Source organism: Ranitomeya imitator, chromosome 10, assembly GCF_032444005.1.
Source record: "Ranitomeya imitator isolate aRanImi1 chromosome 10, aRanImi1.pri, whole genome shotgun sequence".
NCBI classification, from domain to species: domain Eukaryota; kingdom Metazoa; phylum Chordata; class Amphibia; order Anura; family Dendrobatidae; genus Ranitomeya; species Ranitomeya imitator.
In genome coordinates this window covers 45,855,905-45,882,930 of record NC_091291.1, presented here as the reverse complement: position 1 = coordinate 45,882,930, position 27,026 = coordinate 45,855,905, and the positions used below count along the sequence as shown (strand labels likewise).

The window sequence follows — 27,026 nt, the reverse complement described above, 5'->3', positions numbered from 1 at the left end:
ATGCATGCCCTGATGGGGCCACTAAACGCAATGTGAAAGTTCCCTTAGAATATGTACATATTGTTGGCTTTTTCTACAGTTCTACCCATTTATTTGAATAATTGAGAAATGTTGAAAAAATTGTCATGCTGCCGATTTGAAACTGCTTGAAATCTGCGAGTTAAAAAATAAGCAGTGTGTGCATGAGACTTTAGAAATATTCAATATGATGTTAGAAATCACTGCATTTTGTCCATAACAAAAATACATTGCAAAAAAGCAGCAGAAACGCAATTTGTGCACATACCCTGAGTTTGGTATGTGTTATGAACTGGTGATTCAGAAACACAATGGACCTGGTGGTTAAGAGCACACAAAGTGACCTGATAGTTACTAATAACATAGGACGAGCTCTGAGACGTGGGAACTCTGCTGACCGCAATCCCTAATCCTATCACACCACACTAGAGGTAGCCGTGGAGCGCACCTGACCAGACCTAGGCGCCTCGGGCACAGCCTGAGAAACTAGCTAGCCCTGAAGATAGAAAAATAAGCCTACCTTGCCTCAGAGAAATTCCACAAAGGAAAAGGCAGCCCCCACATATAATGACTGTGAATAAAGATGAAAATACAAACACAGAGATGAAATAGATTTTAGCAAAGTGAGGCCCGACTTACTGAATAGACCGAGGATAGGAAAAATAGCTTTGCGGTCAGCACAAAAACCTACAAACAACCAAGCAGAGGGCGCAAAAAGACCCTACGCACCGACTAACGGTACGGAGGTGCTCCCTCTGCGTCCCAGAGCTTCCAGCAAGCAAGAAAAACCAATATAGCAAGCTGGACAGAAAAAATAGCAAACAAAAGTAACACAAGCAGAAGTTAGCTTATGCAGGGCAGACAGGCCACAAGAACGATCCAGGAGAGAGCAAGACCAATACTGGAACATTGACTGGAGGCCAGGAACAAAGAACTAGGTGGAGTTAAATAGAGCAGCACCTAACGACTTAACCTCGTCACCTGAGGAAGGAAACTCAGAAGCCGCAGCCCCACTCACATCCACCAGAGGAAGCTCATGGACAGAACCAGCCGAAGTACCACTCATGACCACAGGAGGGAGCTTGACCACAGAATTCACAACAGGTATAGGTGTTATTGTATTGACATTTGAGAATAATTTTGCCAAGATTTACTGCAAAATGGACACAAAAAATAAACCATAAAACAACAATGGTGGCATTGCATTTTTTTTCACTATTTCATCTTACCTTTTCCCCATTATTTCTAAAATATTTTATGGCAAAATGAGTGATGTCATTCAAAATATCATCTTGTCCTTCAAAAACATCGTATGGCTAAAAGTAAAACATAAGGGCTCTTAAAACAATGGAGGAACCAAATAAAGCACAAAAAGTGCATGTCCATTAAATGAAAGGTGGTGTGCCGTAGGCCAGGGGTAGAAAACTGTATTTCATGGTCCATGTACAGTGCACAATTCTTGGACCATCCGCAGATCTCCTGCCCTCAACTCAGGAGCCTCATGTATTCTCATAAGGTTTAGTCCAGGTTAAGAAACCAGAGATCAGACTGAGCATTGCGGTCCATGCAAGGACCATTTCATATTGGCCTCAGGCAACTTCACACCTCCATTCTCACATTGCATTCGCCTTTTCCATTTCTAGAACCAAACAAATGAAATTAATGTTTGAGTAGAAGAAAACATAACAAAAAAAAACTGAAAAAATGCCCCAAAATGGGTGTTTTGAATGCAGCGTCTTTATTGCCAAAAGATCAGAAAAACCACAACAAAAATGCTGCCTGTGAGCCTTGCGTAACATAGGCTATGTTAACACGTCACCTTTTTTGCTGGGTTTTTTTTGCAGCTTTTTAAATGCAAATTGAAAGCTGTTTTTTACAGTACCAGGAAAAACTATGAGACTTCAAAAAGGAATAAGCAAGGGCAAAAATTTGATTGATTATTCTGCAGTGTTTTTGGCAAATTAAACTAAGTATATTAAATGTACTGTAGACAAAATACAAAAGCTTAATCTGCACAAAAAACTCAAATACTGAAAAGTAGGCGTTTTTTGAATTCAAAGTTTTAAGTGCCAAATGAGAAAATTTTGGCTGCTGAAAAATGTGTGAACATAGACTAAGGATACCGTCACACAGTGGCACTTTGATCGCTACGACGGTACGATTCGTGACGTTCCAGCGATATCCTTACGATCTCGCTGTGTCTGACACGCTCCTGCGATCAGGGATCCTGCTGAGAATCGTACGTCGTAGCAGATTGTCTGAAACTTTATTTCGTCGCTGGATCTCCCGCTGACATCGCTGAATCGGCGTGTGTGATGCCGATTCAGCGATGTCTTCACTGGTAACCAGGGTAAACATCGGGTTACTAAGTGCAGGGCCGCGCTTAGTAACCCGATGTTTACCCTGGTTACCAGCGTAAACGAAAAAAACCAAAACTACATACTTACCTTCAGCTGTCTGTCCCCCGACGCTGTGCTTCTCTGCACTCCTCCTGCATCCTGTGTCAGCGCCGGCCAGCCAGAAAGCACAGCGGTGATGTCACCGCTCTGCTTTACGGCTGACCGGCGCTGACAGTGCAGAGGAGAGCACAGCGCCGGAGGACAGACACGGAATGAAAGTATGTAATGTTTTTCTTTTTTTACGTTTACGCTGGTAACCAGGGTAAACATGAGGTTACTAAGCGCGGTCCTGCGCTTAGTAACCCGATGTTTACCCTGGTTACCCGAGGACTTCGGGATCATTGGTCACTGGAGAGCTGTCTGTGTGACAGCTCTCCAGCGACCAAACAGCGATGCTGCAGTGATCGGCATCGTTGTCGTATCGCTACAGCGTCGTTTCAGTGTGACGGTACCCTTATAGTTACAGAATGCAGGTGAGAAGGTAATCTATGATAGTAGATCTATGAGACTGACAGTTTTTGCCAACATGATTCCCAATTCTATGTACAGCAGTTTATAGGCAACAAGCTTTTTTCCAACATGTTGCACATATCTTTGCACTTTGCTTTGGTTCTGTTGCCGTGCATAATTACTGTGTTATCTTTGGTGTTACATAGGACTGCAAACAACATCTCCTACATTGTCTCTACTCAGAGTTATCACAGTCGTTTTCTGTTGTGTTACATAAGAATGCAGGTGATATCTAGTATATTACTTGTACTCTTTGAGTTATCACTCAGTGGTGTTGCATTTTTGTTTGGCAACGTTGCAGAACATTCCTTGGGGCCTGGACCATTGATCTTTTCTGACTCTAGCAACACCTCTGCTATTAACTCTTGAGCAATTAGCATGATATTCTCTTCTACTTAGAAGGACATGGAGTCTAGAGTGGAAGATACTAATGTATTTTATGTTTTTCATAGAATATGATATATCTCTAAAAATATGTAAATGTATTTTTTTAAAAAGCAACATAGGTATTTCTTCGAAGAAATATAATATACTTAATCCACAAATCTAGGTTTCCCCTACAAATGCAGTAAGTTTAGTTTTTGTGCATAGTTTGTTTAAAATATAAAATGAAATGTGATACTACATATTTAATATTTGAAAAATTCTGCCTATATCCATTCTGTCTTCTTCACCCAATTGGGATTTTTGGCATGGCCCATAACAAGATAAAGGGTTGAGAAAAGTCAGTAGTCAAAAGAACAAGAATACTGAGAAAACATTGATGGATCAACAATTACTTATTAATTCTATGTTTCAAAATATCAAAATTGTGTGCCAAGAACATGTACCAAAGAACAAACTTGAAGAACAGACCTGCAGTGAAATAATGAACAGCTGTTGGTTTTGGAAAGCAAACCATATTTTGATTTCCAAGGCTTTTTTCTCTTCTCCAGTAGCCCAGAGAATCGTGTTTGTCTCCAGAGACCACAGACTTTTAATAAAATTCTATGTACACTGAATCAAGCTTAAAAGCCTAACATGAAATGTCAAAACTGTCATTGAGAGTTAAAGGGCAGCTTAGGGAGCAAAGCCGTAAATAGCGAGCATTAAGGTATTTACTATAATGCAACTTGACTGAGAAAGAAGCACTAAAAGAAACCACCTATCTTATCAAGGAAGGGTTTGTGTCCACACTTATGATAGCATAATGCTAGGATTTGTCATGAATGTTCAGCCATTAGGTAATGGTCGAACATGAGATCTCTGTAAACTGTCAAGTAAAACTTAGAAATTGTAAAGCGTCAACCTAAACCTCACTTTATTAATTGGTTGAGATCCAGCTGGCTTTTTCTGATGATGATGCCATAGTTGGTCATTGACTTTTATGTGGCCACCAAGTAGAACAAATGGCCAAGTTGTGCCAACCTGAAAAAAATACCACAACCAAGGTGAACTGTAGCTCTTTCATCTCTACATTATTTTATTGATTAACAGGAATCATAACTATTAAGCTTCTGCTGATCAGAAATGGACAGGAATTCATAACTAATAAGTCATTATTTTGGTATTGGAAAACAACGCCTTTCTCCGATGAATTTCACTTAGAACCCACCTGAAAAAGCATTGAAAAAAGGAAAAAAGAAAGAACTTACAAAAATGTCAAAACATCTTCATATACAGTGGGGCAAAAAAAGTATTTAGTCAGTCAGCAATAGTGCAAGTTCCACCACTTAAAAAGATGAGAGGCGTCTGTAATTTACATCATAGGTAGACCTCAACTATGGGAGACAAACTGAGAAAAAAAATCCAGAAAATCACATTGTCTGCTTTTTTAACATTTTATTTGCATATTATGGTGGAAAATAAGTATTTGGTCAGTAACAAAATTTCATCTCAATACTTTGTAATATATCCTTTGTTGGCAATGACAGAGGTCAAACGTTTTCTGTACGTCTTCACAAGGTTGCCACACACTGTTGTTGGTATGTTGGCCCATTCCTCCATGCAGATCTCCTCTAGAGCAGTGATGTTTTTGGCTTTTTGCTTGGCAACACGGACTTTCAACTCCCTCCAATGGTTTTCTATAGGGTTGAGATCTGGAGACTGGCTAGGCCACTCCAGGACCTTGAAATGCTTCTTACGAAGCCACTCCTTCGTTGCCCTGGCGGTGTGCTTTGGATCATTGTCATGTTGAAAGACCCAGCCACGTTTCATCTTCAATGCCCTTGCTGATGGAAGGAGGTTTGCACTCAAAATCTCACGATACATGGCCCCATTCATTCTTTCATGTACCCGGATCAGTCGTCCTGGCCCCTTTGCAGAGAAACAGCCCTAAAGCATGATGTTTCCACCACCATGCTTTACAGTAGGTATGGTGTTTGATGGATGCAACTCAGTATTCTTTTTCCTCCAAACACGACAAGTTGTGTTTCAACCAAACAGTTCCAGTTTGGTTTCATCAGACCATAGGACATTCTCCCAAAACTCCTCTGGATCATCCAAATGCTCTCTAGCAAACTTCAGACGGGCCCGGACATGTACTGGCTTAAGCAGTGGGACACGTCTGGCACTGCAGGATCTGAGTCCATGGTGGCGTAGTGTGTTACTTATGGTAGGCCTTGTTACATTGGTCCCAGCTCTCTGCAGTTCATTCACTAGGTCCCCCCGCGTGGTTCTGGGATTTTTGCTCACCGTTCTTGTGATCATTCTGACCCCACGGGGTGGGATTTTGCGTGGAGCCCCAGATCGAGGGAGATTATCAGTGGTCTTGTATGTCTTCCATTTTCTAATTATTGCTCCCACTGTTGATTTTTTCACTCCAAGCTGGTTGGCTATTGCAGATTCAGTCTTCCCAGCCTGGTGCAGGGCTACAATTTTGTTTCTGGGGTCCTTTGACAGCTCTTTGGTTTTCACCATAGTGGAGTTTGGAGTCAGACTGTTTTAGGGTGTGCACAGGTGTCTTTTTATACTGATAACAAGTTTAAACAGGTGCCATTACTACAGGTAATGAGTGGAGGAAAGAGGAGACTCTTAAAGAAGAAGTTACAGGTCTGTGAGAGCCAGAAATCTTGATTGTTTGTTTCTGACCAAATGCTTATTTTCCACCATAATATGCAAATAAATTGTTAAAAAAACAGACAATGTGATTTTCTGGATTTTTTTTTCTCAGTTTGTCTCCCATAGTTGAGGTCTACCTATGATGTAAATTACAGACGCCTCTCATCTTTTAAGTGGTGGAACTTGCACTATTGCTGACTGACTAAATACTTTTTTGCCCCACTGTACATATGTCCAGTCTTTCATCATTTCAATCTGCTTCAGGTTTCTCAGGTGGTTTTCACTTGGAAGCTGTCACTAATATACATATATATATATATATGTATATATATATATATATACATATATATATATACGTATATATATATATATATATATTAGTGACAGCTTCCATATATATATATATACATATATATAATGAAAAATGTTAAATAAAAGAATATCAGCTCCAATAGTACATCAGAAAACATCAGGAAAGACTTTGCAGGGAAAATATTGGTGGCATTTTCCTAAATCGTCTCCTGCCAATATCTAAGAGATGTCATGAGCACATACCTTTGGGTTGTATCTGTAGACTTTCTGTGGTGTAATATGTTACTTTGCTCCATTCAACATATTTATTATTTTTTTTACAAAATATTACAAAGTGTAATTAACGTGTTCTGTATAAGATGATTAAAAGCGATCATCTTGCTCAACGACTAAAGTCTTAAGTGTGATGAGTCATCTTGTATGGATGAATGCTAATGGGCTATATCCGTGATCCATAATATACCATTGCTAAATGCTGTATTATGTAGAACAGTATAATGGATTTCAGGTTTGTGAATCAGTAGCAACGAGCTTTAATTATGGTACAAAGTGCAATCCACCAATTTCTGAAGACTTGATTTATAAACCACCAGACCCGATAATTAATGTCCTATGTTGAAAGTGGCACTATGACTAGGAATTGATATCATAGGATGTTAAATATAGTCATACGTTATAATAGCAATTTACTATGCAAGAAGTTATATTCTATGTGATTTCTATCGTCACATGAATGTCTTTTTTTATAGTTTTTATTTTTACAAAATTTTGTTTGAATGAGAACAAATGTGTAATAAATTAGTAACAAATAAGCATAATTCACGAGGACTCAGTATTTATAATCCACGAGAATGATCTGTAAATGCACAGTTGCTTTGCCTAAAATTGGAAACTTTGAAAATGGGTCAAGAAAAATTGAACATTTGCGTGAAATTGCTTCGCAAAGACTGGACAGTATCACAATGGTTTCAGAAAACCCCTATCTCCTGACTGCAGATTGATTTAAAAAAACAAATATTTCCATACACACCCTCCCGGGGTCCAGCACTGAGTCTCTGGCGTTTCTTCGCTGTATATGTTATTGTCTGCAGAGCTGCAGTCAATCACTGAACTCAGTAGCTTTAAACAGTTTGTAACGTTAACTAAACTCATTTACTGACAGCAGCTTTATCAATGTGTAGACAATAATGGACACCAAGAGCTGGGGCAGAAACTCAGTGCTGGACCCAGCGAGCATAAGTAATACACACTTTCTTTTTTTTCTCAAAGAAACTTTATGTATTGAGATAGAGGTCTTCTTGATGACCACAAAAATTCCATTTTTAAGGCATTTATTATGTTTAAGACTTTAGAGTATTTTGCTTTTCAGAAATCCATAATAATGGCTGCATTGGTCATCATCTATATATCCACAAATGGACGCAGAATCGATATGTAACTATTCGGCCTTCTTAGTCGCTACTTGTTGTGTTCCTGGATCAAATGATTGTTGTGTGACAGGTCACATGACTATGCTTTGGGGTCTAATTTATCACTTATCAGAGCTATATTACCCGGTGTCTCTGTAACTGGGGCATCTCTAGCCATAGAGTAAATAGGAAATAGGAAAAGTAAAATAAAGCTAAAAAAAAAAATAGTTCCAAATATATTTTTGTAAGGTTTCGAGGGAAGAAATAAACTAAAAGTAAAGCAAAAATTGTTATTGTACAATCTAAAAAAAAATACTGAAAATTAAAACAACACCAAGAAAATATAAATAGTGGTGAGCAGACCCGTGGATGTTTGGGTTCAGCAGGTTCGATGAATATAGAGTTAAAAGTTTGGTTCATTTCCGAACTTTACCCAGAATCCAAAAATAATACAAATCAATGCGGATGTGAACTTCGGTGCTGTAAATGGTAGTAACAAGGGTTAAGGGGCTGCAAAAAAAAAGCAAAATGGGGGTTAGAGATGGACAATTACCTTGCAAACAAATGAGGATAGAAAAATGACTGAAATTACTTAGTTTAGTCAGTAAACACTGAGTAATTTAGTTTACCTAACAGACTTGATAGAATCAATAGAATGACGTGAGACTAGGCAACACACAGTCCAGAAGCAATATACACATGACATTCTTATCAATGTCATGTGTAAATATCCATCCATTCATTGAAACTCACTCATCATGTGATAGACTCTTCTCCATTACTAACCCCTAGGGAAGATGTCAGCAAACATAAAAATGCTGGCTTCAACCACAAAACCATTTCCCCGCTTGCCAACACAGTAAGGCAAGCAGGAAGAGCCAAGGCTAAGACCCAGAAATGCCACCTCTAATGGATGCACAATTTCTAGGATGACTGAGGGCTGGTGTTATTAGTTTGGGAGGGTGAGAGTATTCATGGCCCCTTCAAAGCCTATAATATGAGCCCACAGCCGCTTGCATAACCTTTTCTGGTAATTAAATATAGAGGCGAGCCCACATTATTTTTTTGTGTCAAAAGCAGCTAGACACTCCAGTAACCTTTAAAGGCTCCCTTGAGGTTTTCAGGCCTCACAGTTGCCAGGAGACCTGGTGGCTATGAACTCTTATAACCTTTCTGGTTAACTGAGTTCACAGCCACCTGGTCTCACGGCATTTCGAGTGATGAACTTATGAATGTCGGCATGCCGGACTCGCGGTCTCTAATTTGAGAACCGGCAGATGCTAACTGAAGTGGCATAAGTAAGGTTATCTCAGTTCATAGCAGATGGCTTTCGCGCTGTGCAGTGCCAATACTGGACTGGACTGATGTATAACTGCAAATCCGGCTCTCAGCACTCTGGCACGCAACTGTCTGGCACTTGACCTACTGGGGGACTCAGTAGCTGTGAATTCAGGAAACCTTAAAGTTTACCAGAGTTTACAGCCACAGATTGTCTGGCAGTTGTGAGGACCAGAAACCTTAAGGACCCTTTGAGGGACACTTTAAGGTTACTGGAGTTTCCAGCTGCTGAAACACCTGGAGGTTGTGCACTATGGGAACTTTCCATTTGCATTTTACTGTTCTTGTTAATAAATAAATGAAAAAAAAAAACTGATGTGCCTGCCTATTTTTATAGCCAGCTGAAGGAAAGCAGATAGCTGTGGGCTAATGTTATTACTATATAGGGGGGGCAATATCCACAAAGGTTCCCAGACTATTAATATTAGCCGGCAGTTGTCTGCGTAGCCTTTACTGGTTATTAAAATGTGGGAACAAAAAGTATATGTGGGATCCCAACTATATTTAATAGCCAACAAAGGCTATGCAGATAGCTGTGAGATTATATTATTAGGTGGGGAAAAGGCCATGGATATTGGCCCCCTCCCAAACTAATAACACCAGTCCTCAACCACTCCAGAAATGGCACATCCATTAGATGCACCATTTCTTTACCAAAGCCTCCTACTTTCCCTGGTGCGTTGGCAAGTGGGAAAATGGTTTTTGGGTTGATGTCAACTGTTTTATGTCCGCTGACATCACGTCCATGAGTTAGTAATGGAGAGATGTCAAAAGCAAGAAAAACACACACAGAAAAGTCCTTTAATTAAGCAAATCAGTCCCTGACATATTCCTTTATTAGCCTAAAAATAACAAACACTATAACCTTTTGAGTTGACCAGTACATGCTAAAATTATTACTTGTATAACTTAGTAGAATTCATATTTTGGTCTGTCACCTCAACATTTTAGATATTCTAGTTATTGTATTACCTCAAATATCTATAACATAGATATACTCCAGTATTTTTCATTTATTTCTTTAAGTTTCACATAATGAAAAAAGTCAGTTTTCTCAATGCATTGCTGACAGAAATAAAAAAAAAATATTTTTGAAACTTCTTGACTCCGAACATCATAACCATGCAATTATTCCTCAACAATTACTCGTGGGTCCATGCTAAACATATTTTCACAGCAGGCTAATCTCTTCCTAAAACTAATTAAAACGTGTTTGTGAAATTAAACTATATTGCAATTTATATAAAGGAGATAATTTGGCATTATTCCTCAAGATGCTGTAAACTGGTGTAGAGACACAAATCTGGCTTTTTGTTGGCATTAAAGGGAGTCTATTAACCCCCCAAAATGGAATTGAAATTGATTAAACATTTATATAGGGACTTAACCCCTCTAAAAATAATGGCAGAACCAGTAGTATACATTTTATTTCTATAGTGGCAGATTTTTATTTTTTTTTACAGTATTTATATGCCAATGAAGGTCAATTCTTCTACCTTGTATATCAAGAACTTTCACAGATCCTAATTGACAGCACTCAATCTGCATCTCTCCACATGCACACTTGCACTGGAAGAGGACAGCAGGGCACACACATTGTTGGTGTGCTCTGAACCCTGGCTTCTCTATGAAGTTATTTGGTTGCTACACTTCCAGGTGTATCATTGCAGAGGCCACAGACAGGAGCCAGGAGTCAGAGTGTGCCCTTGCTTACACTGTGTTATCCATTGTTGGAGTGCACATCAGGACATGGATTAAGGTCAGCAAGCACTTGTTAGGGCTAGCGGAATGCACCAAATTATAAGAGAGATGGTATAAGGAGCGCAGCCTGGGGTCCACCGTGCAGAGATGGAACCTGCTGCTGAGTAATGACGGACTATATGGCGGTACAATGTGGATATACACATGGGTTAACTTCAACCTGTGTGAAGGAAGCAAACCCTGTTGCGTCACAGGGCTGCGGTACCAAGAGCGCAAGCAAGGAGTCTCAGGACTCTATCCCAAGACACAGGGTTAGAGTACGTTCAGACCACTTGCGCTCGACACTGCAACTGGGGAGTCAAAGTAACTGAAAATATAACTTAAAGTACAAGAGTGCGTGCAGTGCCGCACTGGCGGATGCCACTAACCACCCAGACTTGGGATAGGAAAGTGCTCTATAACCACACGGCGACGCACTGGCAGTTACAGCAATAGACACTGTATCGTGTGTCTTTATGTTGACAGCTTAGTCGGGCGCTAGACAGCAAGCAGCCACCTTTTGCGGACAGTCATACACAAGGGAGGGGATTTTAAAGAACAACTTTCACTCATCAACACACACACAATTCCAAATGTACACTAACGCATGGCCATGCGGCCATGCAAACCTTTTATAGCTGCAGCAAGAACAGGACCTTCCCAGAAGGACCAATGGGAGTCAGCCACAGAAGAAGAACCCCTTCAGGACCTTCCTAAAGGACAAATGGGATTTGCTGCAGTATCTAAGCATGTGACCCTTTATCTCCAACGAGAGATCTTGCCCTGGGCATGCTCAGAAAGGGAAGAGCAGAACTTAGTCCCAAACACGTCTGCTCGCCGCTGCCCAGTACTGGCTACAATGGCAGAAGCTGGAAAGGCAGCAGTAACCAGTCATCCAGTATCAGCCTGAGCTAGACGCTGGAACTGATGTCCCAGCTGAGCAGGCTCCACTGTGGCTGGAGAAGAATGGGAAACCGCAGCGGACGTGGTTCGAGATTCCCACTGTGCAGCAGCGGGAACTGAAGACCTAACTATAAGTTTTTTAAATATTTTAATAAAGATTTGTCTTGAAAAATCTTCTATTCATCATATTGATATTGTATCTGTAATCGTTCATGCTCATGGCCACGCATTTCGACGCTTGATCCGTGTACTGTACGTTGCAAAACCGCCTCCTATCTGCTTTGAGAGATGTCCTGTGGTTCCCTACTTGGATGCTACATTTGTAATTCCAAGGTCAAAACTTCCCAGAAACATCCTTTAAATGACTGCGGTAAAAAAGAGTGTCATAAAAAATAACCAAACCATTAGTTACTATGCATAATAAATCTTCATATAGTGCTGCCAGCCCTTTGAACAAATTGATAATTATTGTTTTTAAATGTATAAATTATTTATTTATTTTTATTCTGGTTATGATGCGGGTTTGCAGGATTTTATTATCCTTTGCCTTAGAGAAATTAAATTTTCTTTCAAAAATAAAATAAAAAGAATGATACAATAAAAGAAAACAGCTTTGCCTACAGCAAAATGTCAATACGTGCTTTAGAAAACCTTGTATAAATCTGGAGCTGATACTTTATTCCACGTTATTGCTCCCAGACCATGTAAAGGCAACATGCTGACCACAAATGCACTGCAGGAAGATTGTGAAAACATTATCATTTAACCAGAACACTGGATCTCCTGAAGTTTGAATCAGGTTTGGAAAGGAGAATGACATTTTTGTTAACGGTTTGAGACAACCTAGTTCTGCACACTGAACACAGATGAAGCGACTCAGTGGGCTGAAGAATTAAATTTATTGACTAGAAATTCGAGAAAATAATGTGTCCAGCAGTATATTCTAAAAGAAAGTTGTCTGCTCAAAATCATCATTAAATCATCATTTTGTGAGACATTTTACACTTTTACAGAACAAATGTAAGTGTTTCAGTCAGTTGTGATGATTAAAGCTAGAAATATGTAGAGAAAATAATTAACTGTAATGAGATGTAAAATTCAAATTAATACTCATAAACCCTAAGGCTATGTGCACACGTTGCAGATCGTGCTGTGGATCTGCAGCTGTTTTCCATACGTTGTGCAGTACCATGTAAACGTATGGAAAACAAAATCTACAGTGCACATGCTACGTAAAAAACGCGCGGAAACGCAGCGGTGTTTTTTTCGGCAGCATGTCAATTCTTTGTGCGGATTCCGCAGCGGTTTACACCTGCTCCTCAATAGGAATCCGCAGGTGTAAAACTGCAGCTGGAATCCGTACATAAACCGTGGTAAATCCGCTGTAAATTTGCGGTTATTTTTCAACGCGGTTTACTATTTTGTATTTTGCAAATACAGTGCGGAAGAATCCAATCCGCAACGTGTGCACATAGCCTCAATCATGGATTTTTTGTTTAAAATTGTGCTAAATATTTCTGTATATTTTAATTATATTGAAAGCGCCACTGCTTTTTTTTTTTTAACAAATAGCATAAATCTATTCTACAAGCAAAATTTATCAGTAAAAATGGATGAAATAATTTGGGTGGAATTGAACTCTACTTAGAGTTTGCAAACATCATTCTGAAGAATAATACTTTTTTGGCAATTTGACCCTTGTAAAGTCAGCATAATGGCGACTTCATTTTGCTGAAGAATTGAGGGCTGGCAAAAGTTAAAAAAAAAACATAATCACTGCACTGCTCACCTCCCCACCTGCCCCCTGTTGATGTCTGCCCACTGTCTGGTTCTCCCCACCTCTATTGCCAGATATTCACTCTAAGCCAAGGTTTTCGGATACGATCATTCATGCCCCAGAGTTCATAGTGCATGCTCTGGGATCTACTCTTGGCTAAAAATACCGGCCTACAGTGAACATCGGGCAGTGACTTCCAACCACAGTCACAGAGGTCACTGTACATGCTCGCAGCCGGAAGCCCCAACATAGAGTGACCATCAAGATGTGACGTGTAGACCGGACAGTGGGCAGGAAGCAGCCAGAATGTTGAGCTGTGAGGTGAATATGTTCTTTCTTTCCTTTCCAACCTTTTATCAGCCACTTACCTGTCTGACCATCTCTGTGGTTCCTTGCTGCCTTTTGGTCCTTTGTGCCTCTTCAACACCACAGCTTCTGGCCACAAATAGGTCCTGGCGTTCGCCGAGGTAAATTTATAATTTTTATGTTTTTGACATCTAAAATGTATTAGGATCTGGTGTCTGGAAAGACCCCTGAGCATAATAAGGGGCAATCAATTCACAAAGAATAACTTCTTTGCAAATCATTTTTCCTGGGAAAATCCACACCAACAAGCAAAATTGAATTTTGCTTTAATCGCTTATCTCTAATTATAAGCTTTTTTCCTTTTAACAGCCACTTTCTATCCTCCGTATTGACATCTGTACTGATTACTCTCAATTCACTGCTCAGATTTGTCTTGATAGACTTTCAGCTCTCTCAAAGATCAGCTTACAGGGTGTAGCTCCAGTCCATAACAGCTTATGAAGAGATGAGCAGTAGGTAGGAAGGAACAGCTACGCACACATACTGCTGCTGCTTCTACAAAGTGTTCTGCTATCATTCCCCTGCTGATCTGATACTGTTATATTTTTTAAGAATAGGTGTTAAGTCCTGGGAACCTCTTTTTCCAATATCGCTCAATTCAGCATCAATAATTGAGTGGCACCAATGACGTTACATCTCTGAAGACCTGCCGGAATGAGTGTATGATCGTCAGATATTGTGACCTTGTCTTATTCACTAGAAGTTTGCGTAGGTGTGATGTCATTGGCTCTACTCATAAGTGGAATTACTTGTCCTTGAGAACCTCTTTAATAATTTAATTTCTTAGCAGATTTGGACCTTGAATCTCTTAGATCACATACAAATAAATAGAGAACATAGAGTATAGACTACCTTCAGTTGTTGATATTGGTCAGATTTAAACCAAAGGACACAAAGCTGCAAGGCATCACTGCTAACCTTCGATGCTTCTCATACTACGGACAGTCATTAGAAAGATGAAATGTCAAATGGAGCTTCCTGTATGATCTATGCTCCTGTTTGTGATCACAATGTATGATATACATTGATATATTGAGTGCCATTATACAGTTACAGTCTGAACTTATATCTGACAGAGAAATGATCGAAAGGGTAGCAAGAAGGTAGTTACCGCCAATGTGCATTAGTTATGATCAGTAAGACATCACTCCAAAGTTGTTGCGGCTTTAGAGAAATGCAGAAGCTTACACAGTGTCCCAATGTGAAAAGACCAAAAAGGACACTCACCAATCCGTAAAAAATCATTTATTCCAAACTTTGGGACATGCACATTGTATGCAGGGAGTATAGGGAGAGGTCCTCCTGACAAAACCAAAAAGACAGCAGCGCTTTGAGATGTAGGATGGCCTGTCTGTTCCACTACCTACTTTTTATAGGGATACTGGTTTACCATGGTAATGTTAGGAGTCGAGTTCCCGCTGCTGCACAGGGAAAATCTCGAACCATGTCTGCTGCGGTCTCCCATTCTGCATCGGCCGCAGTGGAGCCTGCTCAGCGGAGACATCGGTCCCAGCGTCTCGTTGAATCTGATACTGTGCAAAGGGTTACTGCTGCCTCTCCAGGCTCTACTATTTTACCCTGCACTGGTCTACGGCGAGCAGGCTTTTCTGGGACTAAGTCCTGCTTTGCACACACTGAGCATGCCCAGGGTAAGATCTCTCAGTGGAGATCAAGGGTCACATGCTCAGGTACTGAAACAACTTTTGTTGGTCCTCCGGGAAGGTCCTGTATCTGATCAAGTTCCGTGGCAGCCTCCATTGGTCCTTCTGGGAAGGTCCAGTAGGTGCTACAGCTATAAAAGGTTCTCATGACCGCACGGCCATGCGCTTGTATCAAATATGTACGAGCTCAGCGCCAGTGTGGTCTTGTGTGTGGTCAGGGACCCGGCTGAAATAAGCCCCTAGAATGCTGGCACCTCCGGCGAGGAGTTTTGTGTATGCAGTCAGGGACCCGGCTGAAATAAGCCCCTAGAATGCTGGCACCTCCGGCGAGTAGTTTATGTCTGAATTCAGGGCTGGCTAATAGCCATTAGAATTCCGGCTCCACCGGTGTAGGATTCATACATATCTTTAAAACCTACTATAGTGGTATTTTTTGTCTTATATACTGTATATGCCAATTGATATGGTTCTGGTAGGATACAGTTAGGGTTGGAAAATAGTGATTTTTCACATGATTCACTGATATTATTATATAAGGCCTCTATGAATTACAGATTTTTTGATTATTACATATGAATTTGTTACAAGGCTAAAGCTTCTTTGTTTCTGTATTTCTGTCTATATTACAGTATTATTGATTGTATTGACAACAGGCTTTCAAAAGTCTATTAATTTATGTATTTGTATAGCAATAAACTTTGATAAATTTTAATATTCTGAACAATACTGCTCCTTTATAGTCTCTAAGTTGTTGAGGAATTATTTTTGTGTCTATTTAACGGTGACTGTCTACGTTACAAAATGTGAGCGTCACATGCGATTTATCTTTGCACATCTATTTTATTAGTCAAATTTTATACCCATACACATCACAAAAATATAGCATCCTATTTCAGATGCTGGAATTTGGACATGCACCTTCCTGTCATCTTTATTGTGGTGAAGAAGAGGTCTGTTCGACCTAGAAACGTGCTGGAAATATACTACAATCTATTTCTATTCATCTGAATCCTGTGAATTCCTTACCAACATTTCAGAACACCCACATTTCTTCTTTCGGTACACATCGACGTTGGTTTATCCAACCAGCAGTGCACTAATAGCTTTGGTGTTGTTATCTCAGGCTATTCTATTTGCTTTAGTTTCAAAGCATCACAAGGTGACCACAAAAAAACGCGATACAACCACATTCTATTTGGCTAATGCCTTATGTGAGCTTTAGGTTAATCTTTAGACTGCCAAGCATTTGTTAGTATGTCATTTTTGGGAAGCAGATTACATTTTTGTTAACATGAAATTTAGATTTAAAAAATGTAGACTTTTTTTAGGACACCTGTTTTACTAGTCCAAGTTGACAACCCTACGCTGTCATGCTGCTGCAGTGCAGTGTAACGCAACCTCCACCAGAGGGAGCTTGAAAGGGAAGTTAGACTGCGTACACAGAATAGCTCCACAAAGCAGCAGCACAGGCACCACCAAGTGGCGAGAGAGTGGTCAGGCAAGTCGCGTCAAAAGACTTTCAGAGGCAAAGTACAAAAAAGTAAGCAATACATGTGGTCAGGAGCAAGCCAGGAGGGTCAGCAACAGTCAGAAGCGGATAAGACGAAGACAGAAAGCAGAAGCAAGTCCGAATACAGGCCGAGTCAGAAACCAGATAATCAAACCGAGAACAGAGAAAATGCTGGGAAAATGGCAGACAGAGGAAGACAACAGACACGGGCAAGTCAGGGATAACAGCAGGACAAATCAAGGGTTACCAGAGTCAGATTCCACGCTGAAGGCAGAACTATAGCTGACACCACAAGCAGGATGCCTGGGAGCTAAATAGCAAACCTGAACCCAGAGTGAGGCAGAGCAAAGTTAAGCCTTGACATGATCCGCCCAGAAAAAGAGCAGACAGGACTAATCCCTAGAACGGATCATGACACGCTCTAAACCAATTCTGCGTTCTGCTGACACAGTCTGCTTATTGTACAGTCCTATCCATAGCAATAGATGCTCTAGCATCCTTGAAAAGAAGGGATTAAGAAATAATTTATGATAATATCAAGATTTAAAATGTACATAAATTAGCACGATTGTAAGCTCCTGCAGTCTTATGCTTTTCGGTTCTCTTAAGGATTCTATTTCATTGCTAATTCACAGGGAAGTAACATTAAATTGAAAAAAAGATGGTGTAACAACTCATAAATTCCTGCATGCTATAGAATTTGGAAAAAAATATGTAGTCTCTGTAAATTGGGCATTATTATTATTTTTAATGCTTTATTTTTTGTATAAGTTGGAATTTCTATTTCTATTTGTACGAATTGCATTTTATATACCTGAGACCCAGCTCAGTGTTTCTTTCTTCCATGTACCACACTTGAGCTTCAGTTACCTAAGTACAGTAATAAGAATATTCATCTTGGGAAGGTGAACTGTTGTTATTTACATAGTAACATAGTAACATAGTTAGTAAGGCCGAAAAAAGACATTTGTCCATCCAGTTCAGCCTATATTCCATCATAATAAATACCCAGATCTACGTCCTTCTACAGAACCTAATAATTGTATGATACAATATTGTTCTGCTCCAGGAAGACATCCAGGCCTCTCTTGAACCCCTCGACTGAGTTCGCCATCACCACCTCCTCAGGCAAGCAATTCCAGATTCTCACTGCCCTAACAGTAAAGAATCCTCTTCTATGTTGGTGGAAAAACCTTCTCTCCTCCAGACGCAAAGAATGCCCCCTTGTGCCCGTCACCTTCCTTGGTATAAACAGATCCTCAGCGAGATATTTGTATTGTCCCCTTATATACTTATACATGGTTATTAGATCGCCCCTCAGTCGTCTTTTTTCTAGACTAAATAATCCTAATTTCGCTAATCTATCTGGGTATTGTAGTTCTCCCATCCCCTTTATTAATTTTGTTGCCCTCCTTTGTACTCTCTCTAGTTCCATTATATCCTTCCTGAGCACCGGTGCCCAAAACTAGACACAGTACTCCATGTGCGGTCTAACTAGGGATTTGTACAGAGGCAGTATAATGCTCTCATCATGTGTATCCAGACCTCTTTTAATGCACCCCATGATCCTGTTTGCCTTGGCAGCTGCTGCCTGGCACTGGCTGCTCCAGGTAAGTTTATCATTAACTAGGATCCCCAAGTCCTTCTCCCTGTCAGATTTACCCAGTGGTTTCCCGTTCAGTGTGTAATGGTGATATTGATTCCCTCTTCCCATGTGTATAACCTTACATTTATCATTGTTAAACCTCATCTGCCACCTTTCAGCCCAAGTTTCCAACTTATCCAGATCCATCTGTAGCAGAATACTATCTTCTCTTGTATTAACTGCTTTACATAGTTTTGTATCATCTGCAAATATCGATATTTTACTGTGTAAACCTTCTACCAGATCATTAATGAATATGTTGAAGAGAACAGGTCCCAATACTGACCCCTGCGGTACCCCACTGGTCACAGCGACCCAGTTAGAGACTATACCATTTATAACCACCCTCTGCTTTCTATCACTAAGCCAGTTACTAACCCATTTACACACATTTTCCCCCAGACCAAGCATTCTCATTTTGTGTACCAACCTCTTGTGCGGAACGGTATCAAACGCTTTGGAAAAATCGAGATATACCACGTCCAATGACTCACCGTGGTCCAGTCTATAGCTTACCTGTTCATAAAAACTGATTAAATTGGTTTGACAGGAGCGATTTCTCATAAACCCATGCTGATATGGAGTTAAACAGTTATTCTCATTGAGATAATCCAGAATAACATCCCTCAGAAACCCTTCAAATATTTTACCAACAATAGAGGTTAGACTTACTGGCCTATAATTTCCAGGTTCACTTTTAGAGCCCTTTTTGAATATTGGCACCACATTTGCTATGCGCCAATCCTGTGGAACAGACCCTGTCTCTATAGAGTCCCTAAAAATAAGAAATAATGGTTTATCTATTACATTACTTAGTTCTCTTAGTACTCGTGGGTGTATGCCATCCGGACCCGGAGATTTATCTATTTTAATCTTATTTAGCCGGTTTCGCACCTCTTCTTGGGTTAGATTGGTGACCCTTAATATAGGGTTTTCATTGTTTCTTGGGATTTCACCTAGCATTTCATTTTCCACCGTGAATACCGTGGAGAAGAAGGTGTTTAATATGTTAGCTTTTTCCTCGTCATCTACAACCATTCTTTCCTCACTATTTTTTAAGGGGCCTACATTTTCAGTTTTTATTCTTTTACTATTGATATAGTTGAAGAACAGTTTGGGATTAGTTTTACTCTCCTTAGCAATGTGCTTCTCTGTTTCCTTTTTGGCAGCTTTAATTAGTTTTTTAGATAAAGTATTTTTCTCCCTATAGTTTTTTAGAGCTTCAATGGTGCCATCCTGCTTTAGTAGTGCAAATGCTTTCTTTTTACTGTTAATTGCCTGTCTTACTTCTTTGTTTAGCCACATTGGGTTTTTCCTATTTCTAGTCCTTTTATTCCCACAAGGTATAAACCGCTTACACTGCCTATTTAGGATGTTCTTAAACATTTCCCATTTATTATCTGTATTCTCATTTCTGAGGATATTGTCCCAGTCTACCAGATTAAGGGCATCTCTAAGCTGTTCAAACTTTGCCTTCCTAAAGTTCAATGTTTTTGTGACTCCCTGACAAGTCCCCCTAGTGAAAGACAGGTGAAAATGCACAATATTGTGGTCGCTATTTTCTAAATGCCCAACCACCTGCAGATTTGTTATTCTGTCAGGTCTATTAGATAGTATTAGGTCTAAAAGTGCTGCTCCTCTGGTTGGATTCTGCACCAATTGTGAAAGATAATTTTTCTTGGTTATTAGCAGAAACCTGTTGCCTTTATGGGTTTCACAGGTTTCTATTTCCCAGTTAATATCCGGGTAGTTAAAGTCCCCCATAACCAGGACCTCATTATGGGTTGCAGCTTCATCTATCTGCTTTAGAAGTAGACTTTCCATGCTTTCTGTTATATTTGGGGGTTTGTAACAGACCCCAATGAGAATTTTGTTACCATTTTTCCCTCCATGAATTTCAACCCATATGGACTCGACATCCTCATTCCCTTCGCTAATATCCTCCCTTAAAGTGGACTTTAGACAAGACTTTACATAGAGACAAACCCCTCCTCCTCTCCGATTTTTACGATCCTTTCTAAACAGACTGTAACCCTGTAAGTTAACTGCCCAGTCATAGCTTTCATCTAACCATGTCTCGGTTATTCCCACTACGTCAAAGTTACCTGTAGATATTTCTGCTTCTAGTTCTTCCATCTTGTTTGTCAGGCTTCTGGCGTTTGCGAGCATGCAGTTTAGAGGATTTTGTTTTGTTCCAATCTCCTCACTGTGGATTGTTTTAGAAATGTTCTTACCTCCTTCTGAGTATGTTTTCCTGGGTCGTCTTTGTTCGAGTCTAATGTTTTTCTTCCCGTCCCCTCTTCTTCTAGTTTAACGCCCTCCTGATGAGTGTAGCGAGTCTTCTGGCGAATGTGTGTTTCCCAGGTTTGTTGAGGTGTAGTCCGTCTCTGGCGAGGAGTCCATCATACCAGTAATTCACACCGTGGTCCAGGAATCCGAATCCTTGTTGTCTGCACCATCGTCTTAGCCAGTTGTTTGCATCAAGGATCCTGTTCCATCTCCTGGTGCCATGCCCGTCTACTGGAAGGATAGAAGAAAAAACTACCTGTGCATCCAGTTCCTTTACTTTCTTCCCCAACTCTTCAAAGTCCTTGCAGATTGTCGGTAGGTCCTTCCTTGCCGTGTCATTGGTGCCAACATGTATCAGAAGAAATGGGTGGACGTCCTTGGAGCTGAAGAGCTTTGGTATCCTATCGGTCACATACTTGATCATCGCACCTGGAAGGCAGCATACTTCTCTTGCAGTTATGTCCGGTCTGCAGATGGCTGCTTCGGTGCCTCTCAGTAGTGAGTCTCCCACCACCACTCTTCGTTGCTTCTTGGCTGTACTTTTTGCTGTCACTTGTTGCTGTGTGCCCTTTTCTTTTTTGCTTGCTGGTATTGCTTCATTCTTAGGTGTGCCATCTTCATCCTCTACAAAGATTTGATATCGGTTCTTCAGTTGTGTGGTTGGTGATTTCTCCATGGTCTTCTTGCTTCTTTTGGTCACATGCTTCCACTCATCTGCTTTTGGAGGTTCTCTGACACTTTTTGCACCTTCTGTGACCAGTAGAGATGCTTCTGTTCTGTCTAGAAAGTCTTCATTCTCTTTGATGAGTTTCAAAGTTGCTATTCTTTCTTCCAGACCCCGCACCTTTTCTTCTAAAAGAGCCACTAGTCTACACTTCTGACAGGTGAAATTTAATTCTTCTTCTGGTCGATCTGTGAACATGTAGCACATGCTGCAGCTCACCATGTAGGTTATTATCACATCTGCCATGTTGCTCCTAGATCCTGCTGACTTGCTGTGTGTTTTCCTTCTTGTGTAATCTACTCAGCCAAGCTCTCTTGCAATAATGTCCTACAGGCAAAAATTCTCCCAGAAGGCACCTGGAATATGCAAATTAGCCTCCTGAAGCTTGAATCCCTGGTTTGGTGATGCTTTCGAAGCAGCTGGTCCCGGCTGTACCCAACGATCTTCTAGCTTAGGGAGACTTCGCTTCTCCCAGAAGGCACCTGGAATATGCAAATTAGCCTCCTGAAGCTTGAATCCCTGGTTTGGTGATGCTTTCGAAGCAGCTGGTCCCGGCTGTACCCAACGATCTTCTAGCTTAGGGAGACTTCGCTTCTCCCAGAAGGCACCTGGAATATGCAAATTAGCCTCCTGAAGCTTGAATCCCTGGTTTGGTGATGCTTTCGAAGCAGCTGGTCCCGGCTGTACCCAACGATCTTCTAGCTTAGGGAGACTTCGCTTCTCCCAGAAGGCACCTGGAATATGCAAATTAGCCTCCTGAAGCTTGAATCCCTGGTTTGGTGATGCTTTCGAAGCAGCTGGTCCCGGCTGTACCCAACGATCTTCTAGCTTAGGGAGACTTCGCTTCTCCCAGAAGGCACCTGGAATATGCAAATTAGCCTCCTGAAGCTTGAATCCCTGGTTTGGTGATGCTTTCGAAGCAGCTGGTCCCGGCTGTACCCAACGATCTTCTAGCTTAGGGAGACTTCGCTTCTCCCAGAAGGCACCTGGAATATGCAAATTAGCCTCCTGAAGCTTGAATCCCTGGTTTGGTGATGCTTTCGAAGCAGCTGGTCCCGGCTGTACCCAACGATCTTCTAGCTTAGGGAGACTTCGCTTCTCCCAGAAGGCACCTGGAATATGCAAATTAGCCTCCTGAAGCTTGAATCCCTGGTTTGGTGATGCTTTCGAAGCAGCTGGTCCCGGCTGTACCCAACGATCTTCTAGCTTAGGGAGACTTCGCTTCTCCCAGAAGGCACCTGGAATATGCAAATTAGCCTCCTGAAGCTTGAATCCCTGGTTTGGTGATGCTTTCGAAGCAGCTGGTCCCGGCTGTACCCAACGATCTTCTAGCTTAGGGAGACTTCGCTTCTCCCAGAAGGCACCTGGAATATGCAAATTAGCCTCCTGAAGCTTGAATCCCTGGTTTGGTGATGCTTTCGAAGCAGCTGGTCCCGGCTGTACCCAACGATCTTCTAGCTTAGGGAGACTTCGCTTCTCCCAGAAGGCACCTGGAATATGCAAATTAGCCTCCTGAAGCTTGAATCCCTGGTTTGGTGATGCTTTCGAAGCAGCTGGTCCCGGCTGTACCCAACGATCTTCTAGCTTAGGGAGACTTCGCTTCTCCCAGAAGGCACCTGGAATATGCAAATTAGCCTCCTGAAGCTTGAATCCCTGGTTTGGTGATGCTTTCGAAGCAGCTGGTCCCGGCTGTACCCAACGATCTTCTAGCTTAGGGAGACTTCGCTTCTCCCAGAAGGCACCTGGAATATGCAAATTAGCCTCCTGAAGCTTGAATCCCTGGTTTGGTGATGCTTTCGAAGCAGCTGGTCCCGGCTGTACCCAACGATCTTCTAGCTTAGGGAGACTTCGCTTCTCCCAGAAGGCACCTGGAATATGCAAATTAGCCTCCTGAAGCTTGAATCCCTGGTTTGGTGATGCTTTCGAAGCAGCTGGTCCCGGCTGTACCCAACGATCTTCTAGCTTAGGGAGACTTCGCTTCTCCCAGAAGGCACCTGGAATATGCAAATTAGCCTCCTGAAGCTTGAATCCCTGGTTTGGTGATGCTTTCGAAGCAGCTGGTCCCGGCTGTACCCAACGATCTTCTAGCTTAGGGAGACTTCGCTTCTCCCAGAAGGCACCTGGAATATGCAAATTAGCCTCCTGAAGCTTGAATCCCTGGTTTGGTGATGCTTTCGAAGCAGCTGGTCCCGGCTGTACCCAACGATCTTCTAGCTTAGGGAGACTTCGCTTCTCCCAGAAGGCACCTGGAATATGCAAATTAGCCTCCTGAAGCTTGAATCCCTGGTTTGGTGATGCTTTCGAAGCAGCTGGTCCCGGCTGTACCCAACGATCTTCTAGCTTAGGGAGACTTCGCTTCTCCCAGAAGGCACCTGGAATATGCAAATTAGCCTCCTGAAGCTTGAATCCCTGGTTTGGTGATGCTTTCGAAGCAGCTGGTCCCGGCTGTACCCAACGATCTTCTAGCTTAGGGAGACTTCGCTTCTCCCAGAAGGCACCTGGAATATGCAAATTAGCCTCCTGAAGCTTGAATCCCTGGTTTGGTGATGCTTTCGAAGCAGCTGGTCCCGGCTGTACCCAACGATCTTCTAGCTTAGGGAGACTTCGCTTCTCCCAGAAGGCACCTGGAATATGCAAATTAGCCTCCTGAAGCTTGAATCCCTGGTTTGGTGATGCTTTCGAAGCAGCTGGTCCCGGCTGTACCCAACGATCTTCTAGCTTAGGGAGACTTCGCTTCTCCCAGAAGGCACCTGGAATATGCAAATTAGCCTCCTGAAGCTTGAATCCCTGGTTTGGTGATGCTTTCGAAGCAGCTGGTCCCGGCTGTACCCAACGATCTTCTAGCTTAGGGAGACTTCGCTTCTCCCAGAAGGCACCTGGAATATGCAAATTAGCCTCCTGAAGCTTGAATCCCTGGTTTGGTGATGCTTTCGAAGCAGCTGGTCCCGGCTGTACCCAACGATCTTCTAGCTTAGGGAGACTTCGCTTCTCCCAGAAGGCACCTGGAATATGCAAATTAGCCTCCTGAAGCTTGAATCCCTGGTTTGGTGATGCTTTCGAAGCAGCTGGTCCCGGCTGTACCCAACGATCTTCTAGCTTAGGGAGACTTCGCTTCTCCCAGAAGGCACCTGGAATATGCAAATTAGCCTCCTGAAGCTTGAATCCCTGGTTTGGTGATGCTTTCGAAGCAGCTGGTCCCGGCTGTACCCAACGATCTTCTAGCTTAGGGAGACTTCGCTTCTCCCAGAAGGCACCTGGAATATGCAAATTAGCCTCCTGAAGCTTGAATCCCTGGTTTGGTGATGCTTTCGAAGCAGCTGGTCCCGGCTGTACCCAACGATCTTCTAGCTTAGGGAGACTTCGCTTCTCCCAGAAGGCACCTGGAATATGCAAATTAGCCTCCTGAAGCTTGAATCCCTGGTTTGGTGATGCTTTCGAAGCAGCTGGTCCCGGCTGTACCCAACGATCTTCTAGCTTAGGGAGACTTCGCTTCTCCCAGAAGGCACCTGGAATATGCAAATTAGCCTCCTGAAGCTTGAATCCCTGGTTTGGTGATGCTTTCGAAGCAGCTGGTCCCGGCTGTACCCAACGATCTTCTAGCTTAGGGAGACTTCGCTTCTCCCAGAAGGCACCTGGAATATGCAAATTAGCCTCCTGAAGCTTGAATCCCTGGTTTGGTGATGCTTTCGAAGCAGCTGGTCCCGGCTGTACCCAACGATCTTCTAGCTTAGGGAGACTTCGCTTCTCCCAGAAGGCACCTGGAATATGCAAATTAGCCTCCTGAAGCTTGAATCCCTGGTTTGGTGATGCTTTCGAAGCAGCTGGTCCCGGCTGTACCCAACGATCTTCTAGCTTAGGGAGACTTCGCTTCTCCCAGAAGGCACCTGGAATATGCAAATTAGCCTCCTGAAGCTTGAATCCCTGGTTTGGTGATGCTTTCGAAGCAGCTGGTCCCGGCTGTACCCAACGATCTTCTAGCTTAGGGAGACTTCGCTTCTCCCAGAAGGCACCTGGAATATGCAAATTAGCCTCCTGAAGCTTGAATCCCTGGTTTGGTGATGCTTTCGAAGCAGCTGGTCCCGGCTGTACCCAACGATCTTCTAGCTTAGGGAGACTTCGCTTCTCCCAGAAGGCACCTGGAATATGCAAATTAGCCTCCTGAAGCTTGAATCCCTGGTTTGGTGATGCTTTCGAAGCAGCTGGTCCCGGCTGTACCCAACGATCTTCTAGCTTAGGGAGACTTCGCTTCTCCCAGAAGGCACCTGGAATATGCAAATTAGCCTCCTGAAGCTTGAATCCCTGGTTTGGTGATGCTTTCGAAGCAGCTGGTCCCGGCTGTACCCAACGATCTTCTAGCTTAGGGAGACTTCGCTTCTCCCAGAAGGCACCTGGAATATGCAAATTAGCCTCCTGAAGCTTGAATCCCTGGTTTGGTGATGCTTTCGAAGCAGCTGGTCCCGGCTGTACCCAACGATCTTCTAGCTTAGGGAGACTTCGCTTCTCCCAGAAGGCACCTGGAATATGCAAATTAGCCTCCTGAAGCTTGAATCCCTGGTTTGGTGATGCTTTCGAAGCAGCTGGTCCCGGCTGTACCCAACGATCTTCTAGCTTAGGGAGACTTCGCTTCTCCCAGAAGGCACCTGGAATATGCAAATTAGCCTCCTGAAGCTTGAATCCCTGGTTTGGTGATGCTTTCGAAGCAGCTGGTCCCGGCTGTACCCAACGATCTTCTAGCTTAGGGAGACTTCGCTTCTCCCAGAAGGCACCTGGAATATGCAAATTAGCCTCCTGAAGCTTGAATCCCTGGTTTGGTGATGCTTTCGAAGCAGCTGGTCCCGGCTGTACCCAACGATCTTCTAGCTTAGGGAGACTTCGCTTCTCCCAGAAGGCACCTGGAATATGCAAATTAGCCTCCTGAAGCTTGAATCCCTGGTTTGGTGATGCTTTCGAAGCAGCTGGTCCCGGCTGTACCCAACGATCTTCTAGCTTAGGGAGACTTCGCTTCTCCCAGAAGGCACCTGGAATATGCAAATTAGCCTCCTGAAGCTTGAATCCCTGGTTTGGTGATGCTTTCGAAGCAGCTGGTCCCGGCTGTACCCAACGATCTTCTAGCTTAGGGAGACTTCGCTTCTCCCAGAAGGCACCTGGAATATGCAAATTAGCCTCCTGAAGCTTGAATCCCTGGTTTGGTGATGCTTTCGAAGCAGCTGGTCCCGGCTGTACCCAACGATCTTCTAGCTTAGGGAGACTTCGCTTCTCCCAGAAGGCACCTGGAATATGCAAATTAGCCTCCTGAAGCTTGAATCCCTGGTTTGGTGATGCTTTCGAAGCAGCTGGTCCCGGCTGTACCCAACGATCTTCTAGCTTAGGGAGACTTCGCTTCTCC

General features: G+C 42.4%; 1 protein-coding gene across 1 annotated transcript in view; it reads left to right on the top strand.

The window, feature by feature from the left end:
• GRIN2D (glutamate ionotropic receptor NMDA type subunit 2D) overlaps positions 1-27,026 on the top strand; it is a 593,213-nt gene that overhangs the window by 62,196 nt on the left and 503,991 nt on the right. The gene's annotated exons all lie outside the window — the stretch shown is intronic.